The following is a 21,880-nucleotide window of genomic DNA, read 5'->3' as shown; positions in this document are numbered from 1 at the left end:
ATTACATTATATGCTAACTATAAATGAATAAATAATGCATACACACAGAACTCCAACAACAAAGACAGCACTTTCTATGAAGCTACAACGCCCAGCAAGCTTTGTTTCTAGTCTCACAGCCCCCTGTGAGGGAAATCAATAATACAGAGCAGGTAACAGATTCTGAAAACCCCTTCAGAATACCCAACAACTCAACTCTACACTTACAATGGTCCAAATCATCCCAGAAGGGCAAAAGAAAGCTCAGATGCATTCTAGTAGCTTCCATTCCAGAAACAAGAAAATCCACAGCACATTGCTAACAGGCTCTAGGCCCAGCAGCCCTAAGTTCAAGCCCCACTCAGCCAGGAGGTACAGGCAACTTTGACAGGTTTCTGCATTGACAAACTACAGGCTATCATTGTGGCTGGTCTCAAGCACAGGGCAACCACTCAGCCTCAGCACTTACAGGATTTAGTCTCTGCACTCACATACTCCCCTCAAATCCTAGCTCCCCACCTGACATTCTAAGGTCACTAGGGTTTAGTGAATTTCCTTGAGAACCTTAATAATAAAGTGGGATATTAACAGTTTTCTGTTTCATAAGGCACGATGGCACACACTAGTAACCCCAGTGTTGGGGAGGTAGAAACAGCAGGATCAAGACATCAAGGCTATCCTTGGCTACATAAGGAATTAGAGGCCAGCCTGTGCTAAGACTCTCTTTTGACAACAAGAATCAGCCAAATCCAGTCACTATCTCACAAAAATACCTTAAGTGAGGTAATATGCAAAGAGGTGCCTAGAACACAGTGGTACTTAACATGTATCACTGATGGATCTCACGATCCCTTCTTCAATCCAAGGGGACAGAGGTGAAAACAGAGTGCCAGTCATTTATACTGGGCCTTCTGTAGAAGACATGGGATTTACTAAGTTCCTGTGAACCTCCACCTGGGATGTTTAAAGGAAACTCTTGATTATGTTTTCCACTGTAGAGCCGCAGAGCAGATAAGAGATTCTCCAAGGGTCAAACACCATACAAACACCAGGCAAGCCAGGCCACCACTGATGTACCACCTAGAAGAAACTGATCAAGCATCTAAATGTTGGCTTCCTGGAGCCAGAAAGGAAGAGTCTAGATACTGGCACTCTAATTTGCAACCAAACATCATATTCCACGAGTGAGTTTTGAAGAACAGCATCCCAGAATCACACAGAATATTCAACCAGTGACAGCCACCTCCAGTAACCAGGGGGAGCCTGGCCAAAGCTGGCTGTGCCGACCCCCAAGCCCTGTGCAGTGGGCACCATGGAGCAGCAGTGGGGTAGCTGAGGCTGATGCAACCCAGCCCCATCATCCTGGCATGACCATGCTGGCCCACAGTGTTTCCAGCCTCCTGGAGAGACCCTGCATTTGAACAAACATCAACTGACAGACAAGAGTCCCAAGTGCAGACAACATGACGCGCTGGTGGTGGCAACCTTTTTAAAACTCCGTCCCGGAGCAAAGGGCTGCCAGCACCCCTCCTGCCTTCCATGGGCTTCCCCAACAGAACAGTGACTATGGTAGAAAGGGCATGGCCCACGCTCTGACAGACTCTGATGTGACACTCACTCTTGCTGCTCTGCTGGCTGTCTTATGCTTCCAGGCAGCAGCGAGGGAGCGCACTTACCATGTGACTTTCTCCAGCCCCCAATCTCAGGCACTGCGCAGAGGTTCTCCCTACTGTGTGCGTTTTTCTCCAGCATGTGTAGCTCTTTGTTTGTTAGTCCCTATCAGGGCCCTGAACAGCAGGTTCTGTGAGCTTGGCTGTGCCAGGCAGTGCCTCTCAGAGATTGAATAGTCATGGCCATCTCTCAAAAGCAGTTCTTGGCTTGGCTACAGAACAGTAAGCAGCAAATCCAGCCAGACACAGAAAAATGTCAGCTTCAACCATCAGAAATTGATCTGGGATAAAAAGCATTTCCAATCACTGCACAAAAGATACCTTTGTCCACAAATGCTGCCAAGGCAAGAAACCATTTTGGAAGTGAAAAACAAGACTTCAAGCTCCACTTCTGCTCTGAGCTGAAGTAAGTCTTAGGCAGATCAGCATTTAATATGAGAAAGCAATCAAAACTACGAATACACAAGCAAACACTCTTCCTGTCTCCTGACATGGGGGCCAAGTAAGGAGCGGAGAACACACTTGTCAAGTGCAGGCAGTAATGGAGCTCCATTCTGGACACCCAGCACCCAGGTCCCAGCCCCCAGAAGAGAGCATTTTGCCTCTCAGCTTGCTCAGTGGGAGAATCTTGGCTAAGACACTGACCCTTTAGGATGGGGCAGGGCAGTGGTCTAAGACCATTCCATGGGGGCCCTGCCTCTCCACCCCCACACTCATCCATACTGTCTACAGTTGCTTTAACAACATGACAGCACATGTTACCCACCCCCACCTAGTCTACCTCGACCCTGCCTCTGCCTTAAACAAGAGAAAAGGGAAGCTCTCTATAGCTATGCATGTGGCCCTGACTCTGGCTACATCCAGACAAGGGAGTAGACAGGAGCTTTGGTAATAAAGCAAGAGCTGGGCCAATTGTGGTGATCCTCTTCTTTAAGCCCCATACTAGGAGGGAGAGGCAGACCTCTATGAGTTTAACATAGTTCCGATCTTCCCCTTCTCTGACCATCAAACCTGTTGTCCTCCTCATCTGCCTCTGTTTTAACACATGTTCCTGAAAGGCCTCTCTGAATCCTAACTCGAAGCTGCCCTGCAAGCGTCCTCTCAAGGCGCCCTCCACTGGTTCACCTTTCCTCTCTCGGGTCTGTAGCAGACCTTAAAAATCACAGACCTGCCTCAGCTTATTTCTAATCCAGTTCCAGACTCTGCTGCCACAGACAGGGCCTCCTGATAGACAAAGGAGCTACGACAGCTACCTGAAGGGGCAGGAACAAAGGGTGCAGGCTGACTTAAAGGCCAGGCAGCTTCAGGAGACAGGGCAACCACACATGCAGCCACATACAGGAGACAGGGCAGCTGTGCATACATGCAGCTACTTGAAACAGAACAACCATACATGCAGCTATAGGAGCCAGGGAAAGTGACCTCCTCAGCCACCAGGTTCCTGCAAGTCCCAACGGATGGCTCTGCCTTAGTCTTATGAACTGGAAAGGGTCTGCATCCTCCCATCATCAGCTGGACCTTGTTTCTCTAGGGTCTCTCACATATGCACACATCTACTGTCTGGTGGCTATAGCTGTTCAATAAAAGCCATCCTAGGATGCGTGGCGCAGCACCTAACTGCAGCACACACTGAGAACTACTGAGTGGATCAAGGAGCAGGTGCAGAAGTGAATTAACACAGGAGTAAATGGTTTGCTGTGGCCCACTGCTAAAACCCACCCTCAGCTCCAGGAACTGAGTGTCAAACGGGCTGGACAGAAAAGTCAATTGCCTTTAATAACAAGTTCAAGGCCTCATCCAAGAACACTAAACACCGGGTTCAAAGCTGTAATTTCCTGCCCCACTGACAGGCATTCAGGCCTGAGTACAGAGTTTGCCATCATGGGTCTGTAGGGTGTGATGCAGGCAACAGTGAAGGAGGTGTGGCATCAGGAAGGGGCAAGACAGGCCTGCATGTCACTGCCATGACCTGTGGTGGGAAAGCCAGCAAATCTATGTCCCCCACCTGAAATGACCACAGGAACCCTCACTATAATTTCACAAGGCTTAGAAGAGCAAGAACTCACCTCAACACACAGGGGCCTAACGGTGACCAGAAACCCACAGCCTAGAGTCACTGGCCTGTTCCCACAGAGGAGTCCATAGTTACTGAGTAAACTGTGGTGTGAGGGGAGTGAATAATCCTGAGGCTAACTGGTCTTAGATCACACTCTAGACAGCACATCTAGATGTGGATATGTGTGCACACATACACAGTTACACGTTCACACACACACACACACACACACACACACACACACACACACACACACATGCACGCACGCACGCACTCCTATCTGTGTGGTAATTCTGGCTTTATAAAACATCTTTTCCATAGACTTTCAAGAGCCTTTTACAAACACTTCCCATGTCCCCTGGGGCCCATACTTGGTTATATTAAAAGAGAAAGCGCACAAGGCCATGCATACAGAAATAAAAATGTTCTATGGGTATATACTTAACCTACGTCCTCGTTTTAAACTTAATGTCCTGTTTTTTATATCTTTGTCTGCCTGCTCCCTTTCCGTATCTACCAGAAAAAGGATAAACTATATTAAGCTTCAAAAAATAACTGGAAATCAATCTCAGGTCCTTTCTACCTTCTTTTTTTTTTCTGTTTCTTCCTCTTAAAACCTTCCTCCCCAAGCCTCACCAGCAGCATGAGGCACAAGTCTTTAAGGAAGGTGCTCTGAAAATCATGATAGGGAGCTAAAGAGATGCCTCAGTGGTTGAAAGCACTGGCTGCTCTTCCCAAAGTCCCAGGTACGATTCCCAGCACCCACATGACAGTTGAAAACTGTTCATAACATCTGTTCCAGGGCTTCCAACACTCTCATTAAGATATACATGCAGCCAAAACACTAATGTACATAAAATAAAAACAGATATAAATAAATAAGTATCATAAAGATGTACTTATGAAGAGAAGAGCAGAGGCCACTTTCTGTCCTGCTCCTCCCCTCCCTTGTTAACATGAATAGTTTGTGTCTGTCCCTTAGTTTGTTATGACAAGAGAAAATCCTGCCAGTACAGGTTTTCATCATAGTGCCTCCAGGAACAAGGTGACAAAACTGAGTTGCATCTTACATGGGAAGATTCCTTAAACTAAAGGAATAGATTTACTATTTTCAAATGTGGCTGAGAGGAAACATCAGGGCTCATGTTCAGATTGCCAGAATCCATGTAAAGCCAGATAAAATGAGGCGACTTGAAGCCGTAATCTAGCCATCCTTTGGCAAGACGGGAGGCAGAGATTGCAGAGCCCCAGAATTAGCCTGGGGTTCAGTGACCAACAAAAGAGAGGCTGTCTTATACAAGAAAGATGGCAAGGACCAGCACCCAGGTTTATCCTCTAACCTCTACAAGTCACATACACACACACACACAGACACTCTCACTCACTCACTCACACACATACACACACACACACACACACACACACACACACACACACACACACACACACGCATCATAATAAACAGCCCCAGAATTCCCTAAGAATTCCATAAAATGCCCATCCTTTTCTGCCACCAGGCAGCCTGTTTCCCAGATAGTCACTTTTCCCTTTCCTTAGCCACTCTATTCCCAAATACTCTCTGGCCTCTAAGTGTGTACTCAGGCGTGGTTTTCATCTCTGTATCACCAGGACAGTTCTGTGCAAGACAGCGCCACCTGGGAAAAGACAAACGAGCATGAGGTCCTCAGAAGAATGTGGGCACAGAGAAAGTTCCACTGCCCTAAGTGGGCTGAAGTCAGGGTGTCCCCATTTCTGATGGCTCCGAGCAGACAACGCTGACCCTGAGATGCTGCTGGCCAACTGTCTTAACATGCAGGACTTCGGGCGGCCATGTTGTGGCCCACCACTGTAAAACCAGTGCTCCAAAGCTAGAGTGTCTGGCCCCTCATCAACTCAGCAATATCAAAGTAACAGGAACAGGTGAATCTGGTCTTTCTGCACTAGGGCCGTCAAACATACAAAGCTGGGAGGGGCCCATGTCAGCTACAGAAGCAGCAAAAGTTCCAGAAGACAGAGAACAGAGCAGCTAAGCATCCTGGGGCAATGCCTCAGGAATACCATGAACCACAGGGAGTCCTGGTATCCTGCCCGGTCTAGCTCAGAAAAGGCTAGAGCACCTAGGCACTGGGAATCGCTAAAAGCAGAAACCCAGGCTAAGGAGCATTTCTGCCATTTAATATTTTATACATATGTATTTTATTGATACACACACATACACATAGTATCAAACAAATCAGAAAATTGTCATATAAATTAAGAAGTGCAAATAAAATATTTTTAAAGTCTTCTACTTATTATCTAAAGTTTTTTAAAAAAAAATATGGGCAGTTCAGCTTTTCAGAAGTATTTATCAGACTAAAACCAGGGTACTTTAAAGGTTGCTTAGAAGCAAAAGAAACAACAGTATTAAGAGGCCAGTTATAGAAGAGAAGTAGCCTAAGTGTTTTTGTTTTGCTTTGTTTCTTTAGCCCTATACTGAGATGAAATTCTCATGACATAAAATCAACCATTTTAAAGTGAAAATCTAGTACTGTTGAGTACAGCCATGTATTGCCTCAGCATATCTGTTTGGGACATCTTCCCCACCCAACACTGACTGTTAGGCAGGTTCTTTCCTGTCCCCACCCCACCACCTGGACCTTACACACCTACTGTAGGGATTCTGGAAAGAATCTTGATGAAATCTGCCCTGTGGCCTTGTGTACGTCTTCTTTCCCTTAGCACAGTTTCAGAGCCCACCCAGCTGAAGCCAGTTGCTCCTCTGTACCTTTTCAGGGCTGGACAGCATTCCAGCCTATGATGAGGCCGTCCACTGCAGGACACCTGTGCTATGCAGTACACAGGTTTGCTGCACTCTCTCTTCACTTCTTTCTTGGTGAACCCCGGGGCTGGAATGGTGAGACCCTAAGGAAATTCTATTTAACTCCTGAGGACCCACCAGTTACTTCCACAATGGGAGATAGAGCTGCTTTTTTTGTTGTTGTTTTTAAGTCACTGCATCTCACTTAGTAAATATTCAGAAACCCGTTTGATAGGTATTGGTTTCCCTGTACCACACAGCCAACATCTCTTTCACCATGACTCTTCAAATGGCCTTTAACTCTGGAGATCAGGCTGACCGTGCTGAAGAGTCATTTGTGGAAGACAGCCACAGCCAAGAACACTGCCGTGAGGGGCTAACTGGAAAACACAAGCTCTCCTCCCTCTTCACACCACACAGAGGGGCTGCAGAGAGCAGAAGTATTTCACAAGCATGGCTTCCATGAGAGCTGTGTGGCAGACACCAAGTGACAAGAGAACACAGCGTGAGCTCAACAATGCCACTTTCATGACAATCTATAAGAACCAGAAACTACCCACTGACCCCCAGAAATAGCTACATCAATGGCACCATGAACAGGATGGTGCATCTTAAGGAAGAGGAGTCACCCTACTCCCTAGGCTGTGATTATACTCGGTATATACACAACACTCACAACGCATGTGCGTGTGTATGCGCACAACATGCACACACGCACGCACACACACACACACACACACACACATACACACATACACCCCACATACTACATTAATGTAAGGGAAGAATTGTATTGTGTACCACAGCCAGCAAAAATTCATGCAGACTTCTGTAGTTGGAGCATGTCCTACCCCCACAGAACTCCACCTTGGCCTGAGACTTTACCCTCTGTGGAGCCTGAGGATCCACTTGTTCCCTTTGAACAACAGTGCTAATGGTGTAGGTGCCTCCCTGCTGGTCCAGAAACCTCACAGCAAAGGATCTGAAACTCTCCTGTGGGCTTGTGCAAGCACACTGCAGGCAGATGCTATCTCAAATAGTCTCTCTAGCACCAGCCACCATGGCAGCATCACGGACATTCCCAGGCCACCTGCATCATCCGCAAAGGTCACCACCTCCACATCCTGCCTCTGTGTCTCTCCTGAATGCAGGAGCTCTCCAGAGGCAGTGGGAATTGTGCAGAGGGAGAAAGCTGTCAACAGAAGCCAACAGGGCAGCTTCCCTGGGACTACACCCAAGAGAAGGAAAGGCGAGCCTCTGCCCTCGGACCTCATTCTTCTACCCCTGAAACAGCACAGAAAGACAGAGCAGAAAGTGGCACACTCTGACTGACTGGGTGGTAGTCCTCCAGTTGCTCTACAGAGCTCTCACCAGGGGCCAGCTAACTCAATCCACAGGCCACCGCTGTTTCCCTTTAATGCTCCTCAGCAGAGGCCAGTGTGCAGCCAAGTCTGGGAAGCACGGGTGCAGGAACCCCGGAAGAGGAGGGCTGATACAGCTGGTGGTTGTGGTGAGAGCTGCCACCTATATTCAAAGTTCTTACAGTGGGCCAGAGTAGTCAGTCCTCCTAACAATTCTCAAAGACATACACTGATACTGTTACTACTTTTCAGAAGAACAGACTGAGGCTCAAAGATAAGTAGGTCAGGGTCACAGATAGGAAGTGAAGGCCCTAGGGCTGACCACAGAGGGTCTTCCCCTCATACTATGCGGTCCGATGGGGGAGGCCCTGTCCATGGTGCTGACAAATTATTGTACCTCCTCTGGGAGAAGTTGACATGTGTACCCTGCTATGGTATGGACCTTGATTCACCCCAAAGTCTTAAGTGTGGAGGGCTTGGTCCAGGATACAAGTGCTGGAAAGTTCTGGACCCTCTGAAAGGTGAGGTCTAGAGGACACTAGTTTGGTCACCAAGGCACATGCCCCAAAGGGAACTAGAACCCAATGCCTTTCTTCCTCTCTCCTTGTTCCCCATTCTTACCTAGAGGTGAGCAGCTTCCTGCACGGCAACACTGTGTGAAGTGAATGAAACCTTTGAAACAATGACCCTAAATTAACCTTTTCTCACCATGTTTTAATTCAATAGCTAGTTTTTCATTCAGATGACAGTCTCATTATGTACAGTCCAAGAACATTCAAATAAGAACTCACATAAAATGTTACAGACTGGTCTTCAAATATCATGCTAATGATGCCACATTTATGATCTCTTCAATATAAACCCATGTCCACACCTTGGCATAGTGGTGAAATGTGGCTAATCAAGACTTCAAATCAATCACAGCAGCTGTCACCAGAGCTGAAGCCTTCTCCTCAAAGTTTTAGACAAATATGGCTGTGGTCTAAGGTGGAATGTCCATCTCCCTGAACCACTGGCTCTTTCATCATTTTTATATATGCAATGTGTGTCTGTGTACATGTACTGTGAGTATACATACGCATGTACTTGTGTGTGTGTGCATGCAGAGGTACACATGTGTTCAAGTATGTGAGTATACAGAGAGAGACCAGAAGCTGACATTGGGAGTCCTCCTCAATTGCATTCCACTGTATTTCTTGAGGACATATCTGTCACTGAACCTGGAGTTTGCTGATATAGCCAGTGAGCTTCAGGCATCTGCCTGCCTCCGCCTCCCTGTGATGGGAATTACAGGTGTGTGCCATGATGCCCGGCTTTTCCATAGGTTCAAGAGTCCCACACCTGTGCAGAGGCACTTTTCTGTCTGAACCATCTCCCTAACAATCCTCCTTCTTAAGAGGTTGTCTCAGGTACCATGTCACAGTACCTGAAGAAAAGCTGACTACAACATAGTCCAACTGCACTCAGGCAAGCATCCTTAACCCTCCACATCATGCTCAGAGATGCTCACCAGAATCACAGCAGTGACATCTGAGCTACAATACTGAGCTGCCTGGCAGAAGCAGAAGGGCACACTCAGTGCTGGGAGTGGACAAGGGAGAGAAGGGGGCGGGAGGCCTTGGCTTCCAGGTGCACCTCTGCATGCTGCAATTCTGCAACAAGATAACCTTGCAGGGGTGGGCTGGATGAGCCGAGTGGGGGGAGCAACAAATTCCTTACTTCCTGGTAGTAGTGTTGTCCCTTCTGCAGATAGAAAACTATGAGAAGTTCCTTTAATAACTGCCAGCAGGGTGTGTGACTCTGAATGAAAATTACTTCATGAAACCCCCAAATCACCTCTCAAGGCAAGACTGGTACGTACCCTCACTACAGGGTTAGAAAGCTCGGAGGCAAAAATTGACTTACCCAAGGTTACAAGCAAATTGTGACACAGGACTAGGATGCGGCCACAGGCCGTTTGACAAAGGACCCCACAGCCCCAGGTGTGGTTGGTGTGTGTGCAAGCACATGTGTACACCCAGTACTACAGCTGCACCTCAGAAAGAAGGGGCCAGGTTCTCTTGTGGCTCCACTAGAATCGAAATTCTCAGGCCTTAGATGTGAGGTGGAGTCCCCTAGATCGCAGAGCACAGATGTGTTCTGCCCGGCTTCACGCTCCCACTTAGCATGGCCTCAAGGGGAAGACTGAGGGTCCAGGCAAGCCCAAGGGCTCTGTGGTCTAAATGTAAATGTGCTGCAAGTGTTGCCCCTTGTACTATTTTGGTTGGCCTGTCAGTTGCCACCAAACAAGTCACATATCATATGTGATAACTTGGATGTCACACCGAGTTGCCACTGACATCAATATGGTCTGTGGGGGAGGAGAAATGGAGGTGAGAAGGGTGACCTTATACTTGCTTGGTGCCACAACAAGCGGCATCTGGCGAGTGGGGAAGCAGATGCTAACTGCAGTCTGCTTTGGGTCTCTGCACCCAACCAACTGACCCACCAATGCAAAGACTCCCCAGAGGCCGAAAAAACTGCAGATATGATGTTCAAGCATCTCCTCCATCTGCTCCTACCCTCAGCTGGACAACTGACAGAGTATGACCAGAAAACACACGGCCCTTATCTGCCCACAGCTGCCAGTCGGCCGTGCCACAGGGCTGCAATACCAGCATCTGTTGTGATGAGCTTCATGCATGGTGGAATGGTGGGGCTAACCCATGGCAGGGAAGACTAATCGCACGTGAGATCCTCACGAATAATTAGGATGCCACAATGCACAGCTTCCACACACCCTTAGGCTGTGGTGTGAGATACACCGGCAACTCTCCAACAGGTTCACACATGACCTGCAATTGACTAGAAGCACCCAGCTATTGGGAGGGCCCAGATGAATCCCCCTCTGACCTTCAGCAGAAACCCACAAAGTCCTTCAGCAGCCCACAAGTTCCACCTTCAATATGGGTGTGTCACAGACCCAGCAAGAGCACACTGCTGTGCAGATGTCAGCACACTGCTTGCCTTTTCCGAGCCCCGGGTTCTAGAACAGGAGGAAGGTGGTGACTTCTGTGTGCCTCCAAAGTTACGGAGGTGACCTGACTGGACAGGAGAAGAGGAGCTCTGTAGGATATAGAACGCTAAGCTGAGGTCATCACTCCTCCACTTCCTAAATCCTGGGTAGTATGAAGGGATGAAGATGCAGCTCTGTGGACTCACAGTGGAGGCAAGCAAGACTCACTGATGTGCTTTGAAGGTAAAAGGTCCCCCACAGGCTGGTGTGTCTGAACACTTGGAACCCAAGTGGTTGGTGGCTCTGCTTGGGGAGCTGAAACCTTTATGACTATGGTCTTACTGGAAAAAATGAATCCCTGTGGGTGGGCCTTGAAGCTGGTAACTTCCTGGCTCCCACCCCAGCTTTCTGCTTCCTGGTCACTACCAGGACGTGAAGAGGGGTTCTAACCACTCAGAACACAGCTGCCAGCAACAGTGAAACCCACCTGGAGCTCCCCACATCTGGCTTGTCATGCTGCCTGGAACCATGTACACCAAGCTGTCCCCCAACACTCTGCTGACTGCTGCTGACTGTATGGAACACCCAGGACCCATTCAGCAGGACAGCCTTCCATGCTCAGCCACCTGCACACCTCTGTCTGTGCTGGGGACATAACTGCACTCCTAAGGTAAGGGTTGAGGGTTATTCAGAGGCAGCCATGTTGGTGTAAAAATGTAATTAGAAATTGAAGAACTCATGGCATTTAGTGTTTGTTGACTTAACACCTCTATGGCTTTCTTACTATCATAAAGTCCTTCCATGCCTTAACAAATGACCATTCACCCAACAGCTTCTAAGAAGCAGTTTCCCAGATCCCACATGAGCCCCTAAGATACTCGTTTCCTTGGGTCCCGGGAAGGCCCCTCACTCACCACCTGTCTAAAGCCACCTGACACCATCCCAGTGGTAGCCACTGCACACTCCAGGGGAAGCTGTCACATGACTAGCACTGGAACTGTGTTGTCCTTTGCTCCTGCCACACTACAGGATAAGTTAACACTTGCTCTGCACTTTACCTTCAGCTAGAAGGGCAGGAGGCGGAGTTCTGCTCAGTGAGGCACAAAAGGAAGCCTGTGAAGTAGACAGGAAGAGGAATCTGTTTTCCCAGTACAGAGAAAGCACCAGTCCTCCCCACAGGCTCTGGCTTTCTGCTGACAATGAATGCAGTGTCTGCAACAACAGGCATTGTCTCCATCAGATTAGCCAAAGCAGGAGCTCAAGGAGGAACCTAGAGAGAGGAACCAAATGGAATCCATGCGGATGGGGCACTGTTTCCCGAGTGCTTCCTTTGGCTGGTTCATTTTCCTGCCCAGTGGTGACAACTTTCCAGGAGGAGGGGCATAAAGTCCAGCGCTCAGAAGGAAGGGGTAGGCAGATCTCTTGGTTTGGGGTTAGCCTGGTCTATATAGAGCAAGTTCCAGGACAGCCAGAGCTACACAGAGAACCCTGTCTTGAAAAACAAAAACAAGAAACCTCTATGGCACCACACTGACCATCTCCACTCCCCCCCCCACACCCTTTTTTTTAGCAATATTTCCTACTTTTTCTAGGGAGTGTTTCCTAAAATATCTCTCATTCTCCTTCTGGAGTTGGTTGTTCTGGCCTCAAGATTCCAGCAATTCTAGGCCAGATTCTAATCCAATAACTTGGAATTTCTCCACTCCTCATGAGGAATTCCTAATGGATCTGAGTAATTCCCTGTTGAGACATCCCGTGGACACTAGCAGAGGCCTGGCACAGTCAGTGGACTAGTTCCGTCTACACAGCACTCTATTCTCACTGACTCACTTAGTCAACAAACAACAGCCCTCCCAGTGTGCCTGGTACTGGACCAGATGCTGATGGCCCCTGACGTACATTAGCGCAGAAGCAAATGCATGTATAGGCCCAAGTTTGAATTCTGACGTCCTGATGTTTTCCTGGGGTAACATTACAAGCATTACAGCATATGATATATTCTCTCTCTCTCTCTCTCTCTCTCTCTCTCTCAGGTTTATTGGATTAAATGCTTGTATTACAATGGAGGTGTCATAATTCAAGGACCATTTGTGAACTAAAGCAAGAGAAATGAGACATGCCCTGACCTCTAACCCTTGGCCTTGGAGAGCCTGGAGGCATGTAAGAAAAGCCCCGTAGACAAATAGCAACCAGGTACAGACATGAGCAGATATGGGAGGTGTCACTAAAATGCTTAAGGGTGAAGATCGGGATAGGTAATAAAAGTATCTAGAAAGGGAGGGACAACAAGTTAGAGTACCTGAACGTCATGGACTAGGTCCCAAACGCAAATCCATCTTACTTTGCCAGTGTTACTTTGCCAAGACAGCCTGAGTTAACAGTATTGGCCAGGGATAAGCAAAACACATTTACACCAGCCAAGTATCTCAGTCCCCAGTGAAGGCAGCAGGCATCATCTTCTGAACCGCCCCCCAGTCCTCCTTCCAGCTCTTCTATGGAAGCGTCTGCTCTGTCCCCAGAGGGGCTGGATGCTAGTGAAGACGGATGGCAGTCTGCATCAGCTTCTACAAAGGGCTGACAGGACACCCACTGCTGAGCTCTCTGTGCGGGAAGGCTCCCAAACTCTCCACTGGATCACTGACTAAACACCAACACCATGAGAAATTTGCAAAATTCTTTCTCCAGGGCGATTACTCTACTTCAAGTAACATAGCTCATCCCTGTGAGGAGCCACACCAATGCCCTCGGGGGCTTCTGGGAACAGTCCTCAGAAACACGGACACAGCCACCTCCAGCCCCTTAGTTTTCTATCATTAACTCAGCACCTCTTCCTCTGTGAGTCACCCCTGCTACTAGGAGATAAATTCTACCTTATCCTAAATGCCCATCTGTCAGTGAGGATTTGTGGGTAAGCTGTTATTGTCCTTTCCCAAAAGCAAAAGCAACAGTGATGGTGCACTTGTAATCCTGGTGCTGGGGAGGAGGAGACCCTTGAAATCCTGAGGTCAGCTTCAGGGCCAGTCTAGCTACTTGATAAGCTCCAGCCAATGAGAGGCCATGTCCCAGGAAATGAAGTAGACGTGATAACTCGGGGTGAGAAAGCCCAGGAGGCCTCAAGCCTGCCCCGAGGACTACAATCAACTACAGGAGTTCTGAGAGTGGAGAGTCTTCATGGGAGGAGCACGCCACTTGTTTATCCATCCAAATGGCCAGCCCTGAAAACACACATGCAAGTCACAGCACAGACGAAACAGCTGTACTTATTTATTTATTTATTTAGGGGTGTGTGTGTGTGTGTGTGTGTGTGTGTGTGTGTGTGTGTGTGTAGATATACACATACAACAATAATTATGAACAAAGACTTAAGGATGGGACTATGGGAGGGTTTGGAGGAAGGAATGGGAAGGAGAAAGTGACATAATTAAATTATAATCACAAAAAATAAAAGAAATATTTTAAAACAAGGATGACTGCGAGCAAGAGCTGAGACTGGCCTCTAGCCCAGCACACATGTGTACACACAGAGCATACACACAGGAAAGCACACACAAGCTTTAGTAACATGCGAGCAGAGCTAGGCTAAGAGCCAAGCCCACACATGGGAAGCATCATCCAGGCAGACACTGGGAGGCTGCAGGGCAGGGCAGTCTCTGCGCCTCAGTGCTACTGTCCCTTGCATCTGTCATAAAGGAGACGGGTCGCAGAGTGTGAGGCACACTGTATTCAAGATCTCAAGACGTGTGTGAGGAAATCTAACAACATGTTTCCCAAATTCAGAGAGCACATCACAGCAATGGAGAATATTTCAGTCCAGTGTGTGAGAATGGGAACCTGCCCACAGCTCACCGCCAGAGGTTGTGGATACAGCTGCAGTGCCAGGCTGCTCGCATGACACAGAGAAAAGGAAAACACCTTCAAACTACCTGGGCCTGCTCAAAGTCTAGCCAGAGTGACCCTGAGCTAGGTTTTCCTAGATAACAGTTTCCTGTGCTAAGGACCAGAATCAAAGCTCATTGATAGCAGATGGCTGGGACCCAGTAACAGTAACTCCAGGAAAATGGCTGATTCTTTTTCCTGCTAGATCTGAAACTAGATACTTGGATGTATATTACCACATCCAGGAAACAGGACAGGGTATTGGGTGAGAGTCAAACTTCATGCCCTCTGGCTATGCTACTAGGCCAATCTCTACTCCAGTGAAAACCCCCTTCCTTTCTGCTGTCTGACAAGTAACATTTCCTCCATTCTTTCTAATAGTGACAAGGGTGTAGGTGCCCCTCAGAGTCCATGGTACTGCAGCTCAGAATAGCCCTTCTCAAGCCGCTTCTGTATCCCACCCTTCTTGGCAAGTATCCCCATCTCTCCAAAGGCTTCTTTAGCCCTACCACACCCATGTACTGAAGGACTCTAAGGCCATTTACAGTCCCACACCCTCCTTACAGCTTCCCCCCTCTTACTAAGGGTTTTTGTGTCCCGCACCCTCCAGGAAGGAGTGCTTCAACCTTATCTGCACAGCCCCTGGAATGTAGGGGAAGAACCTTAATATATGACCCAGGCAGGAGCCAGAACTTCCTGGGGAGAAATGTCTTATCAGGGTGGCCCCAGGAATGAAGGGCATAGGTCCTTAGATGTAACCCACATTGGCAGCAGCCAATCGAATTAAAAGTCAACTAAACCCACCAATGCTTGCATACCTAGTTACCATCACTGTAGCCCACCCGTTACTAAGTGTATAAAAACTATACTAACAGAGGGCTCTTGGTTGCCTCTCCTCTAGATGTAGGCCACCCCAGTGCACGGGACTAATAAACCTCTTGCTTTTGCATCAGTCCCTGATCTCTTGTCTCATTCATGGGAGCCTCAAATAGATAAGATTCAATTTGGGAATTACAGCACAAAGCTTTCCCTTCCCTCTGCACTGAGGTCACGTTATGGATTCCACCACATAGTTCTGTCCCTTCCTCCCTCCGATTCCCAGCATTGGTAAAAAAAAAATGTCTGTGTTAGTGACAGTGGCATCAGCTGCAGCATTTGATCAAAGGAATCCATGCTCTTAGGCACTGGGCTGGGGTGGCAGTGCATCCCAGGATTTCCTGCTTGGGATGCACTCCTGAGAGAGGTGGACAGCTGAAAGTCACAAGAAGGCAGTTAGTGCCCCCTGGTGACAAAACAGCCATGTCACTCTCATACAACTCCCTTCCTTCCTGTGTCACTCCCATATGGCTCCTTCCTTCCTGTGTCACTTTCATTTAACTCCCTTCCTTCCTGTGTCACTACCATATGGCTCCTTCCTTCTTGTCCAATTACCCATCGTGTGAGCAGGATCCACAGTGCAAAAGCTGACAGTGCCTCTGAGCACTGAGTGGGACCCACCTTCCACACACACTGCCTCCCTCAGGCCTCAAAACAACTATAGGAGCCTCATTCTGTGTGTTTCAGTGATGGGGAAGCTGAGGCACAAAGTTTATAAGCAGTAGAAATGGAGCCTTACCCTTCCTCCAGTACCTAGAACAGTGCCCACTTTGTGGCAGACATTTAGTAAGCATTTAGGGAGTGGATGAACAAATTAAGAACTGAGGTATATCTAAATCATTTCTGGAACCTTCCAATTCCTGACCATCGCTGTAATCTAGGAAACAAGATTTGAAGGAAAATCTAGTCTGCAGCATAAGCAATCTGTGCTGCACCACCCAGGTAGCTGTGTGACTAAGGCACATGGGGCTTGGACTGTGACCTGTTTAATGGTCACTGTTGTGCCAGTTCATCCTAAAATCTCATCACGGAACCCTCAGCCAAGCCCGGGACTGATGCTGGCCCTCCCACTGGCTTCCTCGTTTCACTTCATAGTGCTTCTTAGTTTCATTTCTCAAACATCCAGTGTTTGGAATGGGATTGCCAGGTAACGGGCCAGACTGCCTCCCTGAGACTGAGAATTCCTTCCCATGATATCAAGGGGAAAACAGGCTGCTTAGTAGGGCCAGTGAGCAACAAAGGGTATTTCTCTTGCCCTCTCTGTCATGGCTCAACATCTAAAGTGACAAGGGACAAGCAACTCAAGTTGAAAGAAAAGGAAGGCAGTGGTCAGGATTCAAAAGCCATGTAAATATCTGTGGCTAAGCAGTGATAGCAAAGGAAACACAGTTTCTAGTTAGCAGTATATTCTCTTCTAAAGTAGACCAGACTCCCCTCCTTCCCTCCAAAGCCATGGGCAAGGCATGGCTATGGTGACACCTTACAGGAAGCTATGTGCACATCACCTCTGTCACCCCACCTGACTGTTGAAATTAGGCACCAGCCCTGGACACCCACAAAAGAGACGCAAAACCCCAAGGTCTTTGCAAGAGGAACGGAGAACAGACAGCAAGGACAGAGGAAAGGCTATGGCACCCCCTGGTGCTAAAGGGCTGTCCACCAACAACAGGGAGGAAGGCTTGAGTGGCTCACTACAGCTCTCAGCTCCCAAATAAAGAAGCTAATTCAGGAGTGGAGAAAGGGCTGTGATAGGAACAGATTCCCACTACATGAGCATCCTCATGAAAGACAATGGCACCAGGAAGCCTTGTGCTCAGAGCAGCTCCAGACGCAGACCCTTTCAGAGCCAGTCTACAGGTGCTTAGCCTTCCACACCTGCAGCTGCCACATCTTCACAGTGGAGTTGACAGGGCTGAAGAGACAACAGACACCCACAGGAGTGCTGAGCAGTCCCTAGAGTCTTATTCCAATGATCTTTTCAGCAGATATTCAATATCCCTACTCCACCCACAAGGATACTGGGCATGCAAACAGCCTGCTGTCATTGGCACAACCAGACTCATGCTTTGCCAAAGGCACTCTCATGCCAGGTAGGGATATCCAATGTCTCCTGGCATGGCCACATATCCCATTGGTGTCAGGAGCCATAGGGGGACAAGCTAAAAACTAGCAGATGATCATCCTGAGATAATCAGATTATTATATAACTGTGACTGGTTCGCCTTTAGTAAGCAGGGCTGTAAGGGATTCACTTTAGGAAAGATCCTTGCTATTGATATGTTTTTCCTGTTATTATTAAACATATATAACAATCATTAAGTAATAGCACACCCTATGAAGCAGATCTCTGCAGATCTATGAAGATATACTGTCTTGTAGTGATGCTATATAGACATATAAATGACTTCTTGAGTCTTAATGATGAGCCTATAAGAATTCCTAAAACCATAACTGATTATTACGCTCTTTCATAGTGGTGCTGCCATTAGGTCATTTCTAATAGAACTGCAGTGAGAATTCTGTCAGTCTCCCAAGTGTCATCAATTAATTGCTCTTAGAGAGTAACCAGACTTTCTTCTACTCAGAGCACATTCCAAGAGGTTGTAAAACAATTAACCAAAGGCCATAAAAAGGGAACTAACAGTTTATTATAGGTGCTAGGACAGAGGATAAAATATTGACTGGGTTTATCTTCATAAAACTTCACTAATAACTTATTTATGGTTTTAAACCTTCAGTGAACCTGTGGAGCTGAGACAGGTGATGGATGCTTAGCCAGATAATCACTCCTAATGGGTATGCATGTAAACATTCTCTGTTGTAAACTTCTAGTTCAATGTATGAGTTGATTTTGTGTGTGTGTGTGTGTGTGTGTGTGTGTGTGTGTGTGTGTGTGTGTGTGTGTGTAACATGGGATCATGTATTCTGAAAGACGTATAGGAACTGTACTGAGGACAAAAAGAGAAGAGTAGTTTTTCCCTTGCTAGAACCTTTTTCCCTCCCATCTCCCATCCCACCCCCACCCCCTTAAAGGATCGGGCCACTTTTCTCCTTAGATAGCTTTCATGGGAAACTTTTTACAACTTAATAATAAACTTTACAATCACTTTTCTAAGTGTCCCTTTTTCTTCATGCTTCCTGACATTAGAGCCCAGCGCCTCCTGCTGAGGTAGTACAAAGACTATTTACTTAGTCCCTTGCTGCTTTTAGGAAGAGGTGCTAATTGCCAGAGACTGCAGTTTCTGGCCTCAGAGGAACACAGAAGGCAGGTCAGCTATAGTAGCTTAGTAACTTAGACTTAGATAGTAAACTTCTTATTATAAGCAACCCTAAATACCTCGGAAGACAAAGTCTTAACACCATATCTTGTAAGACCAAGTCTTACCCTCTGCCGACACTCTTCCCACTCTGCTGCCTCAAGAAGAATCAACAAGAAAGAAGACAACCCCCCACCAGGGCTGGCCCCCACAGCAACTTGGGGTTGAAATCACCCCAACTAAGAAACATCTGTTCAAGTGTATAGAGAAAACTAAGGGTACACATTCCAAAAAGGGAGCTTCAGAGGCTTTTAGTAGTAGGGATGTCCCATTAAAACAAAACAAACAACAACAACAAAAAAAAAAATCATGTCCACCCCTTTAGAGGCCTGAGCACCATATGGTATAATTATCCAGCAACAAATCCTTTAAGGGTACTAACAGTCTCACCTACAAGTTACTGAACACTTAACAAGTGTAACTCTGAGATACATTGTCCCAATCTGCCTTTTCAAAATGTAATTTATACACTCTTCTGAGTATGTTTCTTGTATGTATGGGTTTAAACTTGTATGCAGTGTGTGTATATGTGTGTGTACATGCATGTAGTTGCTACTCTCAATTCACTGGCATTCACAGGATTCACAAGGCATGTTCCAGTAACCTCACTATCTGACTGTGCTGAGTTCTACACTGCTAGCTACTGAACACAAAGACATGATTGTGACACTTGCCTTTTACAAAGAAAGGTAGCATTCCAAAACCCTGCAAACTCAGCCTAGACCATCAGAGTTCTGCTGCCTTCCAGGCTGGCGACCACATTCACCTACACAAGCCAAAGTGTGAAGAACTGGGGACAAGGCTGGGACTGCAGCTTAGTTGTTGGGTGTTTCCTTGCATGTGCCAGGCCTTAGACTCCAGCCTCAGCACTGTGTGTGTGTGTGTGTGTGTGTGTGTGTGTGTGTGTGTGTGTGTGTGTGTGTGTGTGTGCATGCGTGCATGCGCACAAGAGTGTTTATCCACGCCACCCTATCAAGGTCTCTCATATCAACGACTGCTGCCCACTGGGCACAGACGACTGTAGCAGGGATAGAGACGCCTTTCTTTGGCATCTTAGTAACTACCAAGAGCAGACAAGTCACCACAGGCACACAGACTCAAAGGTGGCCTCATTCTGCTGCCAGTGAGAATGCAAGGACTAGGACAAGTGCAGGGAGTCCTAGCTGGGACGACCAAGAAGTAGGGGTGTCGAGGGCCAGCCACTATCAAGGACAGACACAACACTCACAAGCACACAGGAAAAGAAACATTTGCCAAAGCTTCTCAGTATGTGATCCTCTGTTACATCAGACTAATCCTGTAGAGCCTCACAGACAGCCCTTCCTACCCATCTCACAGATAAAGTAAGGGTGAGTGGAGGCAGGTAACTTCCACCACATTTCTGAAAGAACCAGGATCCTCATCACCCCCCAGAAAAGCAAAGCTACTCCACCACCACCCACACTGTTGCGCACTTATAACTGACAGATACCCAGACTCAAGCAGCCCACTAATGTGGGCCTTTCCTTCAGAAGGCTGGCGATGGCCAGAAACAACTAGAATTAATTTCTAAAAAGGAAATGAATGAAAACAAGGCGGGCTGAGTCCCTGCAGCAGGCACAGCTCAGGGGTATCACAAAAAGGAACGAACCAAGCTGGTGGCTTTGTCAGGCATGAAAACGGCTTGGGAGGCTCAGAGAAAAGATGCATGGCAACCCCCAGAGAACCCAGTTCACCTGCTTCATACCTGGAGAGAGGCTGGGAAGGGTCTTAGGAACCATGTCTGGCCTTGAGGAGAAGGTGACAGATCATCCTCACATAGACCTCAGCATCTGCTTACCCCACACAGCAACAGAGCTCACATTAGCAGTTCCTGCTCTGCAGCCACGGAAGGGAGGACATAGGAGCAGGAGAGCGTGGGAAACAGCTCATGGGGGACATGGCCAGGGAGAGTGCCCAAGTGAGGAGATCCAGGAGATCCATATGTAAGTTTCTATGGTACCTCAGATAGTATCTCCAAGCAAAAACAGCATTTTGGGGTGCTGTTTAAGGGGCCTGTAGCTTCTCTGGGTGACAGGGTTTGTTGCACTTTGCTGTTTGAAGGAAATGCTGATTTTTCACCCAAAGGCTGATAAAGAAGAAAGGTGTGATTTTTACACTATCCAAGAGTAGATAGATCCCTAAATGGAAACTGAAAGCCTGCCCTCTGCCCCTCTCCTTCCTGCTATCAGGGTAGGAATGGGCTGGCTAGAGCTCAGAAGGCAAGTACAACAACTAGTCAGGAGAAGGAAGTGTGTAGGTAGATGTCTGTATGCAGGTGAGGGCTGGCACAAGTTAGGTCAAGGCGATGCATGATTGGACAGTGGGGACAAAGTTTTTGTAAGGCGGGAGAGAGAGGAAAGGGAGAAGAATCAAGATGGAGACAAAGAAGGATGAGCCAGATCCGGGTGGTCTTAATTGGTCCTAGGTAGTTATGTATATTTTTTAAGGGATGGATCTCTATAGGTCAATTTATCTTATCTAGGTGGGTAGTTTATATCTTTATTGACTAGCTGTGAGTTTATTGTGTGGCTGTATTGTGGACTGAGAATTTAACATATAAATCTGATTGATAAGTTACAAGTTTCTGGAGCTTTGATCTTATCAGGCTGCAGGGAATGTGAGCTGAGTTCCCGGCTGGGGAGAGACAGCCGGGAGAGGGTGGCTAGAGAGTACCTGGGGCTAGTGTGGCGTGGTGCCATGCTGGAGCAGCCCTAGGACCATAATGTGTGTGTCAGGAATGGTAACAACCCTCCAAGGGAACAGTGAGTGAAAGTGGCAGAGAAACAGCTGGGGCTTGGAGGCTCACAGACTGCATGACTGTGTGACTCCGTGCAGAGGGAGAACACGCAGGGGCCGGTAGCCACACCCTTTTTAATATTTACTGAAACAGAAGAGCCCTGGCCTCTGATGACCGTGGAGTCTCCCCTAC

At 47.6% G+C, this 21,880-nt stretch overlaps 1 protein-coding gene across 1 annotated transcript in view; it reads right to left on the bottom strand.

Moving 5' to 3' along the window:
- SNX29 (sorting nexin 29) overlaps positions 1-21,880 on the bottom strand; it is a 373,799-nt gene that overhangs the window by 270,789 nt on the left and 81,130 nt on the right. The gene's annotated exons all lie outside the window — the stretch shown is intronic.

This window comes from Micromys minutus (assembly GCF_963924665.1).
Source record: "Micromys minutus genome assembly, chromosome: 31".
Classification (NCBI taxonomy): domain Eukaryota; kingdom Metazoa; phylum Chordata; class Mammalia; order Rodentia; family Muridae; genus Micromys; species Micromys minutus.
The sequence above is the reverse complement of the archived record's forward strand: the minus strand, read 5'-3'. Positions and strand labels throughout refer to the sequence as shown.